This window comes from Xyrauchen texanus, chromosome 16 (genome assembly GCF_025860055.1).
Source record: "Xyrauchen texanus isolate HMW12.3.18 chromosome 16, RBS_HiC_50CHRs, whole genome shotgun sequence".
Classification (NCBI taxonomy): domain Eukaryota; kingdom Metazoa; phylum Chordata; class Actinopteri; order Cypriniformes; family Catostomidae; genus Xyrauchen; species Xyrauchen texanus.
Window position 1 is genome coordinate 40129212 of NC_068291.1, and position 20919 is coordinate 40150130.

Genomic DNA, 20919 nt, shown 5'->3' on the forward strand with positions numbered 1-20919 from the left:
CTATAAATGCCCTAACAACCATTCAGCAACCACCCAAAACACTCTAGCAGTCACCTAGAATACCATATCACCCACCTAGCAAAGCCCTAGAAACCACTCACAACATCATAGCAACAAAATAGGAGAGACCTAACAACCACTCAGAACACCCTAAAAAACGTCCTAGCAATGCCCTAAGTACCACCCAGAACACAATAGAAACAATCTAGCAATGCCATAGCAACCACCCAGCACACTCTAACAATCACTTATCCTATCAATGCCCTAGAAACCACTCAAAACACCCAAGTAACCACCAGAAAATCCTAGCAACCACCTAGACCATCCTTGAAGCCACCTAGCAATGCCCTAGCAACCACTCAGAACACCCAAGCAACCACCTAGCAACCACCCAGAACACCCTAGCAACCATCTAAACACCATAGCACTCACCTAACAAAGCATAAGAAAACACCCAGAACACCATAGCAGCCACCTAGCAAAACCCTAGCAACCACCCATAACACCCTAACAACCAACTAGCTAAGCCCTAGCAGCCACCCAGAACACTCTAGCAACAACCTAGCAATGTCCTACCACCCAGAACACCCTAACAACCACCTATAAATACCCATAGCAACCACTCAGAACACCCTAAAAACCTCCTTGCAATGCCCTAGAAACCACCCAGAACACCCATCAACAACCTAGCAATGCCATAGCAACCACCCAGAACACCTTGACAACCACCTATCCTATCAATGCCATAGAAACCAATCATTTACATTTTATATTTACATTTATGCATTTGGCAGATGCTTTTATCCAAAGTGACTTACAGTGCACTTATTACAGGGACAATCCCCCTGGAGCAACCTGGAGTTAAGTGCCTTGCTCAAGGACACAATGGTGGTGGCTGTGGGAATCAGAACATCCTAGCAATCACCCAGAAAACCCTAGCAACCATTTAGACCACCCTTGCAGCCACCTAACAAAGCCCTAGTAATCACTCAGAACACCATAGCAACCAACCAGAACACTCTAACATTGTGGTGGCTGGTTTTACATGAGCAAGCACCACTCACATTGTCTTCAGAAGAATTATATGTAGTTATAGTATATAATTTGTTTCTGAAGAAAATTTACCAAATATAATCTAGTTATAATGCATAATTTAATCAAAATTATGCAAACAATGAATGTATTTCTCATGCACAATGCACCATAATATTGCTCTCACCAGATGGGGGAAAAAAAAAACATATTTCTGGCCTTGATCTTAACACAAGGACACCTGACAAACAAAGGAGGCTTTTCTAATTTGCCATAACACGCTTGATTAGGGCTAAATTAATTGCACATTTTAACTTGTCTTGACATTCAACATGTTACAAACAGGCATCATACACAGTGTAGTTGACTCCACTCCTGTGGCTTTGAAATGAGTGAACAGTTAAAATAATTTTAATTAGTGGTTCTTTCTAAGGAAAGTATAAAAAATAATATTGCTCATACTTAGGGTTAGGGGTTTCTAAACATCAATGACAACTCAAAAAAAGTTTTGGCTTCAAAGAGACATCTCGAACTAAGATCAGTCTACACTTCAGAAATCCAAAGAGAGCAAAGGACGCTGTGGTTTGGACAGGTCTAGCAGACGTAAAATGACCTAAGGGACACCTAGACAATTTTGCTGGACTCGACTTCAAATGGCTCTGCGTTTGGACTGCTGTCTCTTCCTCCATTTTCTCTCTCTTTTTCTGTCTGAGAACATGAATTAAATGTCATTTAAAATCTAACTAGTCCTTTATCACTCTAGGGAAAAGGCAGAGCCATGTTATATTTAGTCATTTCGTTTCTTCTGATTAAATATGAATTACTATGAAATTTTTCTCATCATCTAACACACAAGAATATGCCAACAGCCTTTTAATACACTATATAAGCACAAACTTCAGCTCTAAGAGTTTAATTCGCCTCTCTTATCCAATCACATCAACATTATTTCTCTTATCACACATTCCCATTTTGAATTAAATGAGCTCATTAGTTTTAATCAAAGGCAGAGAGATCAAAACTTACACTTAAATGCTTTAGATCAGAGCTGTCAGTCAAGCGTAGAGTTCTATTTGACTAAAACACAAGATCTGAGGCCGTTGGAACTCGCCATTTTCATTAAGAATGAGACAGGCTTAAAGACAAGGTGTTCTTTTTTAACACGTGTGCCGTTCAGATGGAGAGGTCACTTAGTACGTGCCCTCTCTTTGCTGATAATGACGGCAAAATGAATTATATGGTAAAACCTCTGCGACAGACACTCTTGCTTCCGAACTCAGCCAGAACAATATGCTGAATTTAAGAATATCTCTCTTGACTATATTCTGCACATGCTACGGACTAATAACAAAGACTGGGAATCATGCCAGCTTTGCTTAGCCAGAGACAAACCTTGACTGGTAATCCATCTAACACTACAAGGGTTAGGGTCAACCACTAGAACCATCAAATTATATAATATTAATATACTAACCTACTATAACTACACAAATCTATTAAACATAATATAAATGCTCAATGTGAGGAAACCGATGGAGTGCGTACTCCAGGTAGGGAAGGAGGTATTGCCCCAAGTGAAGGAGTTCAAGTACCTCGGGGTCTTGTTCACGAGTGAGAGGACAATGGAGCGGGAGGTTGGCCGGAGAATCGGGGCAGCGGGGGCGGTATTGCACTCGCTCTATCGCACCATTGTCACAAAAAGAGAGCTGAGCCGAAAGGCAAAGCTCTCGATCTACCGGTCAATTTTTGTTCCTACCCTCACCTATGATCATGAAGGCTGGGTCATGACCGAAAGAACTAAGTCACGAGTACAAGCGGCCGAAATGGGCTTCCTCAGAAGGGTGGCGGGCTTCTCCCTTAGAGATAGGGTGAGGAGCTCAGTCATCCGTGAGGAGCTCGGAGTGGAGCCGCTGCTCCTTTGCGTCGAAAGGAGTCAGTTGAGGTGGTTTGGGCATCTGGTAAGGATGCCTCCTGGCCGCCTCCCTAGGGAGGTGTTTCAGGCACGTCCAGCTGGGAGGAGGCCTTGGGGAAGACCCAGGATTAGGTGGAGAGATTACATCTCCACACTGGCCTGGGAACGCCTCGGGGTCCCCCAGTCAGAGCTGGTTAATGTGGCTCAGGATAGGGAAGTTTGGGGCCCCCTGCTGGAGCAGCTGCCCCCGCGACCCAACTTCGGATAAGCGGTTGAAGATGGATGGATGGATAAATGCTCACCATTAACCACAAGGTAAATCATGCCTTTTACTTCTAAAACACACACACACACACACACACACACACACACACACACACACACACACACACACACACACACACATTAGGGCTGTCAATCGGTTACAATTCTTAATCGAATGGATAACATGGTATGCCAATTAATAATCAAATGAATGAATATTTGTGGAGAAAGCCACTAAAATAATAATAGTTCAATATACAGTATAATGATTAAATAACTATAAACTATATATTTAGATTATAAATGAAATATATATTATAACAAATAATAATACAGATTACTACATTATTTTGGCACACAAAAAGTGGCGTTGGAACCTAATATAATTGTTCATTTCCATATTATTGAACGTAAGCCTATCACTGGTCTACAGTTTATAGCAATATATTTTGAACCTGAATTAATCAATAAGTCTGAGATTTATTATAAGTGCTTGTTTAAGGACTCGTCAATGTAAACCTGCATCAGACGAATGCTTTTGGAACATCTTGGATGTATCGCTTCATAAACATAAAATTTTTAGGTCGCTGTGTCAAGTTAAACTACGTTTGAAACTTAGAAAAGCATGTCTTGAGATCCCTGCCTTCGGATTTACGCTACATCAACCTGTGTTTGAACGCAAGAACATATTCCCATCTTGTGTTGTCTGCGTCGGTAAGTGAGGTTTGTTCTCTGTCTGTGTAAGCAGCGCATTGCCTATACAGCTGGAGATTTGCTTACTGCCCCCTGGAGAAAACAGGTAGTACTACAAACTTGAATTGCTCAGATATAAGGAATATTCCTTATTACAGTCCGGAGACATGTTTAGTTACATTAATTTTTTTAACACGTTATTTTGTATATAATTAATCGCACCGAATTAACACATAAAATCGACAGCCCTAAAATATTTTTTAATTGTTTACCGTAAAATAGCAAGGCATGACAATAAGGACTGCCCGATGTCCTGGGGCTAGTTTGAGAGAGATTCGGGCCAGTTGCTAGAACTGTCACTTGCCCGATCGGGCCAGTGCAGCATTTATAAAGTTAGTGCAATCAGACAACATGCAACAGAGCACAAAATTTACAAGGAGCAAACAAAGTCTTCTATAACTGAGCTATCAGAGACAAGCGAGTGTGATTATATTTTAGCTCGCAAAGACGCGAGAGCGCATAATATACAGGACAAGGCGAGGCACTGTCGCGTGAGCACAAAAGAGTGTGCAAGACACCTAGAACTGTCCTCTCTCTTTTTCAAGTGTCTTATCAGTATCAATTACTAATGTGTACCAATCTCACTTCATGAATTTTGGAGCAGGATTGCACATCTCACGCAACATTTTAAGTATTCCCGCACAGGTGTTCACGGTGCGCGAAATTCCCAAATTTTTACGTTTTAACATGCTTATGAAAATTAGCAATACACACAAGAAATCAACTGTTGGAAAACAGAAAACAATTCAGTTGGACTGAAAATCCATCTATCTCCATGTATCTCAATCATCATCACTCTTCATAAAGGGACAGAGCACTAGTTTTGTTCCCACTGTAAAATAAGCAAACTTTCATTCATTCGCTTTAGAGATTAAGTGCTGAATGAAACTGTTAAAACGTGGTTATCCACGTGGCTGGAAATCATGAGCTGCACCTGTTACATTTCTCATTTCTGGACTGTACATGCATTTTCATTTCATGTGCTTTGTGTATCACAGTCAGTTTTGGTCTTGTTTGGGTTGTCTAATTTTATGGTTATATCCACATTGTTTATTCACAGATTAGATCTAATGTCTGCCTACTATATTTAACACGTCACAACCGATTTATTAGCAAGGTCTCCTCTCTCAAGGACTTTCGTGTTTATTATATTCAGCCAATAATCAAATCTTTAACTCAGTCACTAGCCCTAAATCTTTGATCGTGGTTGTGAAAACACTACACGAGGCCCAAAAGGTGACAGTATGACATAACAGATGACCAAAAACCCATCCTCTGCTCCACAGAACTGGTGGGACGGCTGAGCTTAATATGATGTATTTATAAATTTATATCTGTAAAGCACTTGTATGAGATTGCATAAGGCATAAATCATGTCTTGTAAATTATAAATGTAACAATTTTTGAGGGGGAAATTTTCTTAGACATTTTATATATATATATAGTTCACTTTGGACACATTTTGTTTTAAAGCCGTGAAGCTATTTTACATTTTTGTGTTGGGTCCAGTGAAAATGTTGTCAGGGCAAGTAAAAATCTGAAGCACTGGCCTCACCGGGCCAGTAGAAAAAATCCTTAGCGTTGTGCCCTGAATAGTATTGTCTTAAACTATAATATAAATATGAAAATAACATTTTTTAATACAAATCACAAACAAAACATCTGTTGTATGTTGTTCTAAAATCCCACAGGGGACGTTTTGTGACATATGCAGATAAGCAAACCCTTAAAATGACATTGCACATCACTGAATAGATGTCTTGGCTGCTAATATGTATTACTCACTTATCATTAGATCAACAGTGCTCTACCAATATGGTCACACAGGAAGTCATCATGTTGAAGTCATCATGAGTTACAGTACCCTAGGATAGGCCACATTATGCTGACTCACTGGCAAGCCGTGATGGGAGAAAGGTGCCCGAGCTTGTTCCTGGCAGGCTAATCAGCCTTACAGACTCCATATGGGTGGGGTTAGGGCATCTGCTGCCTTCCAGGAACAAATCCAGGCACCTTTGTACAATGGGTCTGTCAAGCAGCATCTCCCATCAGACATTTTTGCATTAGCTCAAGCTTGTTTAACTTACCTTACCTTTTTTTATTTTATTTTATATGTTATATCGTATTTTATTAATATTATTATTTTTAGATGTCACTATATGTATATCTGTTTAAATGTATATGTTTGTATGTATATACGTTGCATTCTCTTGCACTAGAAGCTTCTGTCACTATGACAAATTCCTTGCGCGTGTGTAAGCATACTTGGCAATAAAGCTCATTCTGATTCTGATTCTTGTGGCACAACTGGAAGTTTGTTACACCAGCAGTCTGGGGGACTTGGGTTCACATCCTGCATTGAATCCAGGAAGTAATTGCGTTTGCATAATCAGTGATTAATGCGATTCGGAGGTTGCGTTTTCCCTCCTAACACCAAATTTGAACTGATGGTTAGGTTTAGGTTTGGGGTTTGGGTTGGGGGATACAGTTTTTAAAATATGAATCGCTCTTCACTGTATTACATTCGGAACAGCTGAAAACAACTCGATTTACAACTTGTTTTTGGTGCCCCTCTGTGGACATTACACTCGCAAAACAGAGATCACACATGCCCATACGCCCAACAACACTTACCACTTTGGCATTGGGGGCAGTGTCTTGAATTTCGTTAGCACAGACCAATTTTAGCTATAGTAAAGCCAACTTATATCGATATCACTGTGAGATCAGTCAAGCTCAACAGATTGTCTCCACATTCACTTTCATTATGTGGAAAAGAACAACCATTGTATTTTTCAAAACATATGCTTTTGTGCTTCACTGGAGACAGAAAGCCATACGGGTTTGGAATTATGTTTTTTGAGTGATCTACTCCTTTGAAAGAAAATTGACCACATTTCACTGTCAAAAACGATTGTTTTGAACACAAATAGGTTTTCCAATCTCTAAGCAGAGACCCATGTGGCTGTAAGATTGTGGGTAGATCTGCTAGATCATCAATATCGTCCAATCCATGAGATTAAGGGATATCTGCAGTGTGTGCCGAGGGAGACTTTGAGAAATCTTGAATGTTTGACTAAAACCTACATCCCCACAATGCAACTGTATTCCAGCACTGGCAAAACACTCCACATCCTTGAACTTGTGTGTATTTTGATCCAACTCCCTTTCACTTGCAATCCAAGTGAGACGATAACACAGAAACCCATCAAAACACAAGAAATCTAGATGATTCCTCAGACACTCTCTTCATGGAAGAGTGTATCTAGGTTTAAAAATACAACATTTTACGATCTACAAGATGCTTTAAAATCTGCTCCTCTTATAAAACTGTCAATTTCCGAGATGGGTTTTTAAAAGGAAAATATTATTTGTGTGGGACTGAGGTCAATTTATGGTCTGGAAGGCCTGGGGATTAATTTTCTTTATGAAACCTTTGGGAATGAATGTGTCTGCAAGTAAATGATGAGATTTTAAAAGAATTACAATCCTTGCTGAGTGTTGACCATCAATAACCACCTGTCAGGTCTTGGATGGTATGTACGGACCCTTGTCTGCCACAATACTCACGGTACAGAGCCAACACACATTTAAAGGCTCCACGAATGACTTATGGGCTACTAGGAAAGCTTGACTACTCTGGCTAACATTCCTCAATTTACATTTATATAAATATTAGTATCAATTCAGGACGTCAGGCATTTAACGTAAAGATAAATCTGGTCTCCCAGGCATTTAGCTCTCCCACCATCTCAGACTGGTTTGAAAAGCAAGGCTATGCCATCCTTGTCTGGGTCTAACGGATGAAGTCTTTACTTTGTACATAAGTAATGATGTATAATTCTAGCATCACTGTGCTAATTGGCCCGCTGGCTCACTGCATATTGATATGCGGGTGGTGATTTTTCAATGCCACCCAACTAAAGTGAGCAAAAGGGTATAAGACTAGTATGTTATCTACAATTGACAATTCAGGTAATTTCTTCATGTCACTGTATCAGCCAACAAGCTCCTTTATGTATCGAGTGTCTTTTACATGCATGTATTTTTTATTCTACACGCAAAAGTGCAGTGTGATCTTTATAAATAGTTCTGAAGTAAATCATTTCAAGGTTTTGTAATGCCTTCGTTTGAAGTAGTGGTTGCAATGCATTATAAAGGAGCCGCATTTAGAGACACTTAAAAGTTTGATCAATATTTAATCCTGCAATAATGAAAAAGGATTCCCTGGCAAGAAAAGCTCTAACGTGGGGTTGAGATGTCACCACGGCGAACAGGGAAACAAATGACACTTGCAGTAAACACAGCAAATCTCAGTAGAATAATGTTGATCATTGATCAGATGAAATATGCTTTAAAAAAAAAAACAGCTTTAAGAAATAGAATCTGGATTTGCTTTTCAATCCTGACCAAAAGCATGCAAAAAAAAACAAAAACAAAAAAAAGAGATAGAGAGAAAACAATTACACACAAAGAAACAAAATATTCTAAAAGGAAATTGCATCCATCAAATAACTGGGGCCATATGTTCTCTTCACCAGGAAAAGGAAATGCATAAGGAAGCATATGGACTCGGAACTGCCCTCATGATAAATGGGGCGCAGTAAAACTTTACATTGTACTATTTGTCTTTTGAATAATCTATGCCACAGACAGTCCCAGACTTCACTGAATAAGAGCTTATTTCTTCTCTCTGTTCCATCCACAAAATACTTTAGATATAACGGTTAATGTATACTGTAAGTCAGGTGTGAATGGTTTGTCAGCACTTGCATTGCCATGTCTGTTTTCTGATAACTTTATTTAGAATCAGATGCATGTTGGAACGCAAGTTCATGCATCGCCACCACAATTTGTCTTTAAAGGCAGAATTAAAACCGGATTCTTTAGTTATGAGTCAGATCATGAAAAACACATGGTGAAACAACATGCTCCGATGCATTGTAAGCTGTTTTATATGTGATGCTTTACATGAGTTTAATATATGAGCCTTTAAAACGAGCCTTTTGGCAGCTAATATGTTAATTGAAAGCTGATATATTACTGTATTCTAGAACTAAGATGAAAACTACTGATTTAAAAATGTTGTTATACATTTAAAAAAAGGGCTAATTAAAAGTTGACAAAAGACTAAAACAAAACCAAACACAGTAGTTAACTGTAAAACTAACCAAAATAAAATGACTAACAGAATTTATTTAATAGTTGTAATTGTGGTGTTCAAAATTTAGATGGGGAGCGAATAGTTTTTGCTTTTAGAAAATAACTCTACTGATGTTCTATTGATTCCTCAATTGCTTCCTAAACTAATTCAAAACATGGTTTTTATTGTGGTGCTGAAACTAAAACTATTGACTTAACAACATGCCAAGTATACGAAAAAATAAAAAACTGAATGAAACTAACAGAGTGGTTGAAAACTAACAAACTCTAAAAATAAAGTTAAACTGTTAAAGGAATAGTTCACCAAAAATGTAAAATTCTATCATAATTTACATACCGGATATAAATGGCTTTCTTTCTTCAGCAGAACACAAATGAAGATTTTTAGAAGACTTTCTCAGCAAAAGAATCACATACATCAGAATAGAAATGAATCCTTACAACTCCAGTGGTTAAATCTATGTCTTCAGAAGTGATATGATAAGTGTGAGTGAGAAACAGATACATTTTTTAGTTAATTTTTACTATAAATTCTCCTCCCTGCACAGTCAATCTCCACTTTACCTTTCACATTCTTCTTCTTGTGTTGTTTTTGGTGATTCACATTCTTTATGCTTAAGCCCCCTACTAGGCAGGGAGAAGAATTTCAAGCAAAAATGTACTTAAATATTGATCTGTTTCTCACCCACACCTATCATATCATGTCTGAAGACATGGATTTAACCACTGGAGTCTTATGAACTTTATGAGTTTTTTGAAGCATACAAATTGTGGCACCCATTCCACAATTGTATGGACCTACAGAGCTGAAATATTCTTATAAAAATGTGTGTTCTGCAGTAGATGGAAAGTCATACACATCTGGGATGGCATGAGGGTGAGTAAATGCAGAGAGAATTTTCATTTTTTGGTGAACTATTCCTTTAACCTTACCCTTAACCTTAAAACTAACCCTACTCTAACACTAAACCCTAAAAAAGCAAATTTGAGAATAGTATTAAACAAAAAACGAACTTAATTAGAACTTGATTCTTACTAACAAAAGAAATTACTGAAATAAACTTACACTAAAGCAAAATATAAATCAAATTTGAAAACAGTATTAAAATTAATTAGAACTTAATTATAACAACTTTGGAACAATTATGAACTACCAAAAATTATGAAAACACCAATGTATAATGAATAATACAGGTAGTATATTCAAATTTTAATCGCGATTAATCGCATACTTTGTTTTGTAGTTAATCATGATTATTTGAAGATTTTGAAAGTGATGAAATTTGACACTATATATACTTATTTTCCTGTCAAAATGCATTTATTTCCATCTTAGGAAAGAAAACCTAACACAAATTAACAATATAATGCTTTATTAACAATTTCCTAACAAAGACTTCCACAGTATAAAGATAGAAATGCACTTAAATATCACCAATTCAAGTAATATTAAACATTTCCCAAAGTCTAAGTGGGAGTTTGACTAATTGAAAGAACTTTGCATTTTCATTGTAATGGACATTAAATCTCTTAAACGCTCATCCTCCACAATAGTAATCTGCCGGCAGACTGTGGCTATCTGCTTGGCTACAGCAGTTGTGAAGCTGCATTCATGATTCACGTCAGGGCATCTTTGCCTGCATCAAGCGCCACTTTGAACTCCACATGAAAAGCACTTGCAGACAAAACCATCTCATTCTGCACTTTGGTGTTAGTTAAAACTTGGCATGCATCGCGCCTTACATAGGCTGAAAAATACTTTTCTGATTTCTGTCACAAGTCCCATCTGGGTTTGTTTTGTACAACAAATAGCATCAAGAGCTCCTTTCTCCTTCATTTGATCACTTGTTCTATGTTGTGTGTGTTTATGGTGTGTGTGTCAGTATAATGAGCAAGGACGGATTAAGAACTGAGAGACCTATGGACAGTACACCATTGAGGCCCCCATGACATGTCACGTGACTACGTTCACTTTTATGCGCTACAGGATGCTTGCCAGATTTGGTTGTATTTTTCAAAGTGACAGAAGAAAAGTTTGGAGCAATGTCTTACACGGCCAGTTATATGTACTTTTTAATTACGAACCTATCACAAATCATGCGTTATTAATTGGGATGTGCATGGTATTAAAGTACCAAAATCACTATTCGGTTATTCTGCACATGTTTAGAGGTCTTCAACCTGATCTGAGTCCGATGGTACCCGACAAACCTACAGGTTTTGGGCCAGGTTTGGGCCAGTTATTCAAGTAGGCTATAGGGCGAGATACTGGCTGTTTACACGTGCGTCTCGAGGCCATGTAAACACGCACTAGACGGACATCTTTGATCGTTGTGCCACAACTCGGTTATTCGGTTCCTGGTAATGAGTTCAAGTGGACACATCGCAAAACTTTCACGCGTCAAACCAGTGTTTAAGTTGGTTTATGCTGTATTAAAGAAAATTTATGTGTTAAACATTTTAAATTAATCATATGAGTCAACGTGATAAGCACAGCTCTAATAACCTTAATTCAAAATTCATTAGAATGATGTAATAATATCTACGCCTCTTAGAGGCCCTGATTTCACAAAGTTGGGCTTGTTGTGCTTTTAAATTTTAGAAGAACCCCTTAGAGAAATATAGAAACAAGATGCAGAGAGGAGAAGAGGTGAAGACCAGGACATCTGTAACTCTGGAATACAAGAGGAAAGGTCATGGAATGAAAGGTCTTTCAACAGTAAACACGATACATTCCAGCAGGCAGACATGATGGTTTGGAAGAAGACCACTGAGGTCATTCATTACTGGAAATACACAAGACATTAGTAGAATACAGATCAACATACTAGCCACTGACCAATATATAGACTAGAAGGGGTGGTAGAACTGGCTTTGGAATGACATGAAGTGAAGAGCAATGTTTAAACAGAAGGAAATGAACCACCTGCAAGATGTCCCTCAGCACACATTAGCAGCTACAGGTGTAGATGTAAGTACCTTTCTTTAGACCACCACCATGACCCCTGTGCCCTATGTACTTGGAGAGCAGGTACACAGGAGTCAAGAGGGAGCAGACAGTCTTGACAGGTACACTTTACCTAGGGGACTCTTTGGCTTGTTCTATGAGGAAGAAGTCATAGAAGAGTCAACCCCAAATATATCTGAAGGTCAAATGGTTTCATTTGGATGGTCAAGGATATACTGACAGAAGGATGCCCGTGAGAGTTTTTTTTTTAAAAGTTTTCAAAAGTTGCGTCCATGATGCTAGAGTGTTGTGAGTTGTTGCCAGGGCATGACTAGGCAGTTACTAGGTTGTTCTGGATGTTTGCAAGGGTGTTCTGGGTGGGGTTATTGAGTGGTTAATTGAGAGGCTATTTGCTATTTGAGATACCATTCATGTCTGTAGGACAAATGTAGCACCAAAGTTGAAAAATTGACATATTATTTTGCAGCCTGATCTCATTAAAATAATGTGATCCTGACATTTTTGCGGAATGACGCGTTTTCTTAGACATTCTAGCTCCTCTAGTGATCATTTCACCAGAAACATGCTGCGATATGTGGAACGAGCCACCTAAAAATAATTTTGCAAAAAATGTAGGTACAGAAAACTGATTTTATGACACCAGGTCGTTTTGGGAACATTTGTGATGTCCTGAACATTGATTAATGCAACAAGTCTTAGCCTAGTTTCGATTCACATGCTTGGACTTTTCCAACTACTGGCAAGGAGATAAATGAAGGCAGAATTTGTTTTCTGTTGTTCACTACTTATCTTTTATGCATTTATTATTGATTTGTTTATTATGTATTGTCTGAAAACAGAAAGCTAGAGTGCTTCATTGCTACAAAATGTCATTTTTCAATCATACAACCAGAGCACTGTCTGAAACAAATGACCATTTGTGACAATTTAAAAGACATTTCAAACTGAAGGTATCCAAGGTTTGTTTGTGTTCTTAATGTTTGTGGGCACTAGAGCATCATTGCCTTAAATTTCAAGTTCTATCGATTTGATGCAGTTGTGCTCTCGTCTGAAGTCATCCGAGAGTTGTATTCTTCAAAAAAAAAATTTTCAGCTATACATCAATAGCAGATTTACTCACAAACAGCTTTAAAAATTCATGGATGTGGCTTGAAAGATAGAAAATATGAGCTTTTTGTTTAAAAAAGCTGTCATACACACATTAGAGATAATATACTAATATATTCACAGGCAAATATACATTTAGGCTGCAACCTGTATGGTCTGTAAACAGATTTGGGAGTTGTATCCTCAGAAGACCTTCAGGATATACCTCTAATGCCATCGTAGCATAGGTATGTGTGTAATGTAGTTTCCATAGCAGCCACATTTTGACATTCACTATAATATGTAGCTAACATCCATTCACACAATGGAACAATATATACTCAGTTAAAGAGGCAAAGGATGAAGACTTAAGCGACCTGTAAACAACCTCAACCTTACCTATACCATCTGAATATATATGGCCATAAGAATGAGTGTATGCAGGATATATGTCTTAAACAAAAAGAAGGAATCAATTTAACACAAGCTGTCAATAATATGCAACAGTAAAGTTAATAGTTTGCAACATTAATGCAACGTTAATGTAAAATGCAACAGAACAGCTTTTCGAAAAAGGTATTAAATATCTTGTCATGTCAAGCATGTAAACGTTTAATTGCAGCCTTGATAAAGTTGTGCATTTATCACTCAATGACGATGTGACACAGCAGTGACAACCATAAACACAGGATATCAATTAGCGGCTATTAACACTGTTTTAATTATTCCTTCATCTGAGAAAGTCAGGCAATAATCAAATTTGGGGTTGTAAATAGTTTCAAAGTGCTGTAATTGAAACACTCTTTTCGCCTAAAATGAACGTACACATGTAGGCGTAGTCGTTCACTTTAAACAAGTTGTTGAGAGCTAATTAAAAATGGATGGAAGGTCGTGTTTACCTCTGTTAATGGATTGTGTGAATTTTCCCATCACAAATGCGAGGAAGCTAAAAGTGTTTTCTTTTTTAACTGAAGAAACAAAAGAACATTGGCAGAATTATTTACATCCCAAAAAATCAAGACCTTTGAATTTTGATTTACAAGTTTTTAGGTTTTTCTTGATGAGAGCAAATCAAAAATTAATGTAGGGAAGTGTTTCCCAGTGTTAATGGACTGCATGACATTTTTCCATCACAAATGTTTGGAGATGAAAACTACAGGGTTATTTTATTAACTAACAAGTGCAAAGGGAATTTCCTATTTATGTTTTAATCAAAAATAAAACTTTTGTCACATTTTATAACGGTTCCTCCATGCAACGCATTAACACTGAATTACAAGCTGACAAATATGACAGTGGATGTGTGTTATCCTAAAGCTGTAAAGACGAAGAAAAAAGTGCATACGCAGCAATCTTCACAGGGATCGGTGACATTACAGTTTGATGATATTATGACAGCCGCAGGCAAGGAAAAGTCTGTGTGCGCAGACAGTATTATTGACACACACCAAACAGGCATTTCTCTTTGTCTCGTCACACGCCACAAAGCCTCAATGGGACAAGATGAAAAAAGTGATAAAAGATAAGTATCAATCAAAGGCAGAGATCGTGTCATCCCTCTTATTCTCTGAGTCTTGTATTTCAGAACTGCATGGGTGTGTTTCAAATGTTAGTATGCAATAGTAGTATGTTAGTGTGCTATTCTGAACATAGCCCCTGTGTATCCCGTGTGTTTGGATCCTCTCATTTCAGGGCAGAAGAGTTTGTCAGATAACCCTCTGCCCTCCCTTACAGCTCCATCCCACAGGTATCTGCAGGGAAATGCCGGATACTGAATTCATGTATTATTGACAAGACGGGCAGTTTTTATCAGTCTTGGGGTCAGATCGGTCTCTGTGTTCTGGAAGAAGTCCGGTCACCCACCAAGGAGTGAAGTCAACAAGACAAAATGCATTTCACTGTCTCTTTGACTTTGTTGTAGACTAAAAACAATAATCTCCCAATCGCTCTACATGGCCAAGTAATGTAGGCCTATGCACTGTGGCTATTTCATTTGACACTTATCTTCTTAACTGAAGTGTTTAAAGAGATAGCTCACCCAATAATGGTCAGAACATATCAATGTCACGACTAATCGGTGTTCGACCAGTCCAATATTAAAAATCAGTAGTTATGCAGAACACTAAAGGATTTTTTTTTTAAAATAATATTCTGGTCTGTCTTATTAATACAATGGATGTGATAGGAACCAGAGTTACAAGTTAGTTATTTGATAAATAAGTTATTTGCTTGTTATTGTGACCAACCGTTTTGAAGATGAATTCTTCCCCCATTCAAGTAAATAGGAGCTGTACTTTTATGCCATTTTTATGAACGTCCACACGCAATAAATTGAGTTGTTTTTAGCGTTAAACAACTTCTCTTGTTAAACAGGTTCTCAATTTCTTGTTTTTAGTGCTAAATAAATTCTCGTGTGAACATGTGAGCCATAATATTTTGCCGTCCTTAATATTTCTTTCTTCAAAAATAGCGAACATACACCAGCTAGAATGTTTTAATGATTCTTGTTTACAATTTCAGGAGTGACTTCACACGAAACACTAACCGTGCATTCAGACCAGAGGAGGCGAGAGCGGCACAATTCGCTCTGGGTGCCCTGACAACAATGCTATGGAAGATTCGTGGACGCTCTGACGTAGTTGAAATAGGCGGCAACGTTTGTTCAGAATGCTTGGTTTTGTGAACTATATTTATAGGGGCATTTTTCAGACACCTTTGTCCACGCATTGTTTAGTTTTTCATACAGCCCTGTAAGCAAACAGGGACAGATTAAATATTACGGGAGAACCCGCCATGGCAATAATCAGTTTCTCCTCCATTTTGTCCTCGGAACTATTGTTTGGTGGGAACCAAAGTTTACACTGTTGTGTTCTCTAGACTTCGCTAGAGCGGAGCACTTCTATACTCCATTAGGTTGCCGCCGAACCGCATCAAAGCTCATTACCATAATGTTGCCCGTACTTGAACTTTCCTCTGATGCCCACAACACCCAAGATGTGCCGCGCCGCTGGCCAGAGACACTGGCTGCAACAGAAAATGAATGACTTCCGGTCGATTTGGTGCTCTTGACGCCTCTGGTCTGAACGCATCATCAGGCTACGTCCACATTAATCCAAATACCTTTGAAAACATCATTTTTATTTTCAAAAAGCTCTCCATCCATACTGCCGTTTTCAAGCGTTTTCCAAAAGTTCCTCGTCCACACTGAAATGTATGAAAACGCCAAAACCCCCTTACTGCTCAAACAAAAAACCGACGCTTCATGTATGGTCTGAAACGCAATTGTCTTCCATTTCTGACAGCAATTCAGAGTAAACGTCCTGTCGCCTTTGAAGGAATGCAATGTGAATGTTGTACAAAGTAACATTTATCTTCAACAATGCTATCAAAGTGGGTAGCAGGCACAACAACGTCGCTACAACATGGGCTGCCATCTTGATTGTTTTGGGTTGAATGGATCACAAGACAACAAATACGTCACCATTTTCAAATATATCTGTTTCCCTGTCCACATTACAACGTGAAGATGGTGTTTTCAAATGTATTCACTTTGGAGAGCATTTTAGAAAAGCTCAGTTTTTGCTATCAAAGACGCGGTCTCAGTGTGGACAGAATGCCAAAACATAAAGAAAAAGATTTATTACAAAATATTATAATTTATATTCTAAAAATTTATTAGTGTGGCCTAATTTAGGGATTCACTCTTGCATTCAAATGCTGTTGTCACTCCCAAAATGTTTGTAGTGTGCATTTGGCCTATGTGAACCACCGTCAAACATCGAAAGCTATTTAAAATATTCTATGTGAATCCTTTCATAAGAGCCAATGGTTTTTAAATCCCAATATAAACTGGTCACTGTTCAGACGCAGAAATAGGCAGATTCAGAGACTAAAAGTTGAACACAGTAAGTGTTGTCTGAAGTGAAAGGTTCTGCGGTGAACAGGTGTTGTAGTAATAATACTTGTCACAGACACAATTTCAATCACAACTAATGAGTTCTGAGCCCAGGGGATTCACTACATCAGAGCAGCACACGGCACACAGCAGTGCATTCGACCTTTAACGGACAAACTTGGCTTTTGAAATCAGGTTTGATTCAATCTATAGCTTCATGATGAAAAAAAAAAAGACAAAATACTGTTTGTCTTCATATTGAACAGTTATTGTTTTATCACTTAAAACCAAACAAACCTTGGCTTGAAAAAGGTGCTAGTGCTATGACACTGTAAGTCGCTTTGGATGAAAGCATCTGCCAAATGCATAAATGTAAATGTGTGAGAGAAAGAGTGTGTGTGTGTGTGTGAGAGAGTGTGTGTGTGTTTGTGAGAGTGTATGTGTGTGTGTGAGTGTTTAACCAGCGCTGGGCAGATTACTTGTGAATTGTAATCCGATACTGATTACAAATTCCATGAAAAAAAAAAAAAAAGAAAATCAGTCAGTAATGTTATCTTGTAGATTACATTTTTGGGGGTAATCTAATCTGATTACTTTTGTATTACTTCCAACCTAATTCTATTTTATTTGATGTCACATGCATATGTGTAAGATAATCTTGTATCATTTTAACATAAAAGTACAACAAGAAAGAAAATGTATCCCAGTCTTTATTACAAACAAAAAGAGCCTCACAAAAAGAGCTCCTCATGGCATTTTTAAAAAGTGCATTAAATATTACACAAATGAAAATATAATAAACATTAAATCTAACAGCAATGACAGTGCATGGCCAAAGTTTATAATTCAAAACACTGAGACATCAAGTTCATTTTAAGTGCATAAAACAAAAGAAACATTATGAAAATCAATTGGTCATAAAATCACAAAATCAACATTAAATTATTATAAAATGAACAAAAATGAATGACCATCAAATCAACAGCAATTATGTTGCTAGGTATATCAGTGGTATGATGATTTAGAATGAAACATACAAAAGATTGAAAAAAAGAGTATGATTAGGGTGATCAATAAATGATGAACAATTTACTGCCGTTGCCATCTTAATATGTAATCATGTAATCATAAAAAGTAACTGTAGTCCAATTACAAATATTTTAAATTGTAATTAAATCCAATTACAAATACTTGATTTTTGTAATCTGATTTTATAATCCAGATTACATGTAATCTGGTACTACCCAGCACTGTGTGTCACAAAACTTTTGTGTTGCCTGTATGACATGTGTATATGTTATATTGTAGATTAACCCTTTTTCTTCCCTAATCTGGCAATGTATCTCAGGGGATACTTCCACATCTTAAGATAATGTAGCAGTTTTATTGTTTGTTACTGAAGAAAAGTAACATTAATATATACTTAATTATCACAAAGTCAGCATGTCCTACACCATGGGCGGGCGGCCATGTTGATTTTAGGTCAGGCTGACTTAATGATCACAGAAAATTTCAACCAAGTCATGTGACCTACATTCTCAAAGCAGACCCGACTATGATAAATGATATCACAATTGGGTGAGAAACTCTTTCTCATACCCCCTATAAGAAACTAAAGAGTATGTATCTTGTGATGCACATTGCCTGTTTTAGGGTTAAGTGTGACTGAAGTGTCCAAATACATTTCGGGGCCACTGTATATGTACTTATGTTGGCCACTGAAAACCCCAAATTGGTCGACCACTAACAACAACAACAACAACATTTAGATTTAATTCAAATTTAGTTCCAAAGCTTTTTAAATGTACACTTCCATCATTTCGTTTTATTATCAGATCATTGTTTGGGTTGCCGATTGAAATAAATAAACTGCACTGCGTCTCGTCACTGTCACGACTTAATATTAGACTCATGCAGAAAATATTAATGAATGTAAAACCCTTCGATTATTGACCGAGGCAGGCAAAACTACAACCGCAAAAGGTCACGCACACACACACACACACAGAAGTGAAACATGAAAATGCACTTTATAAATCAAAAGCCTCTAATGGCATTCTAATTTAGGAGAGAGCCTCAATGAAAGTTGACGGAATTTGGCATGTCATTTTAGCCTGGGCCGCACTTTTCCTTTAATCAAGTAGCTCAAAACGCAGACGGGAGGAAAGAAAAAGTGCGTGGTTGAGTATGCGACGTGAGTTTGCGCGTACGAGAGAGAGAGAGAGAGAGAGAGAGAGAGAGGTTGCAGCTGGCTGCTTGAATGGTGCGACGTTCAAGCTTGACTGACCTATTTCATCAGCTCTGTCAAAACCTCGCACTGATACATGTTGACAACATTTAATCTTAAAAATTGAAAGAAATGAATTAATATGCAAATTCCATCAGCTTTGTAATAAAAATGTCCTTGAAAAAAACAGAGAACACCACCCCAGAGGAGCGGCGTGAATTATTCGGCGTGCCGTTGTTTCTCAAGTTAGTCAGAGGTACACAAGTCCACCAGGAAATCAGCACGGATCTGACTTGGAAATAATTATGATGGAGAAACAAAGCCCTAGCAGGTTGAAAAAAATGGAACGGCATGAAAGGAACAGAGGCAGCCAGCTTTGTTAGTCACTTTGAATTCATAGGATTACTTTGTGATCCATATACACCTAAAATCAACACCTCCCTATCAATGTGCGCAGAGCGAAAGAGCGGTGTGAAGAGGGGGGTTTGGGCTCCCGCATTAGGAATTCAAGCAACTGTGGGTCACTATGGGGAAAAACAGTGGAGTTTTCTCATTCTTTACGAGACAATTCTACGGGGACGGAATCTTACAAGACAAAGATTAGCTATCCAAAAGGAGCAGGTGGCTAGCACAAGCTCTTCTGTGGAATTAACTGAACTATGGGGCCTAATTATCTGTGGAGAGTGTACGACGAGGAGAGAAACTTCACTGTTTGAAGGACAAATGATTAATTAAAAAGAACAGCTCACCTCTGCTCTGATCTTTTGGAAAAAAAAACTGCATGCTTGATATCCCCATTAGAATAAAACCTGAAACTAGCACCCTTATAAAAGTCACAAAGAAATGAAGATGACCAATAGCCAACGACCCCTGGGCGAAGACAAAAAAGACAATACGCAGATCCACTTTTGTATCGTGAATTTGGTGCGTGTTTCTTTTATTCTTGGTTTGTTCATACTTTAGTTTCTTTGCTCATACGTTTGTTAGTTTGTTTTGTCTATTTAACATCATTTCTATCGGGAAGACACGCAGGCTTGAGTGAAGTTTGAGATGCCATTTATTTGATAGATGTAAAACAGAAAGTAATGTCTCTCTCTTTGGCGTAGGCCCGTCCGGCGGTCCGAGGGAGTTGTACCCGGAACCGTCATGTCCTGCCGGAGATAGGAGGCAGGGGCGAGGAGCCTACCCCCCTGTGGGACAGGGCTCAACTGGTGGTGGTGGGGAGGTGGAGGTTGCCGTGTTAGCACACCGAAACAGCAATGTGATAGATTGTGAGCGGACTTATAAAGCAATGGCTTAAGTGCGATTGGCTAGGAGTTACCCAGCTAATGATGTGATGATGTACAGCTGCTGGTCTTTCCGCTAGAACTATGCTCCACTTCCATTTACATCATATAGGGTAAAATAATGTAATTTTCTTTTATATAAAAATAGATACAAAATTTGTATCATGCCTTTGCAGCTTGTTTCTTCTATTTGCTCATATGTTTGTTTGTTTGTTTGTTTGTTCTGTTCTTTATGTTATTGACAGCAGACAATTTGTATTATGACTTTAGAGCTTCTTCATTTATTTATTTGTTTGTACATATGTATATTAAGATAATTTGTTTTGTTCATTT

The 20919-nt window shown here is 38.0% G+C and overlaps 1 protein-coding gene across 1 annotated transcript in view; it reads right to left on the reverse strand.

Moving 5' to 3' along the window:
• Positions 1–20919, reverse strand: part of LOC127656553 (neuronal PAS domain-containing protein 3-like) — a 375215-nt gene that overhangs the window by 27631 nt on the left and 326665 nt on the right. The gene's annotated exons all lie outside the window — the stretch shown is intronic.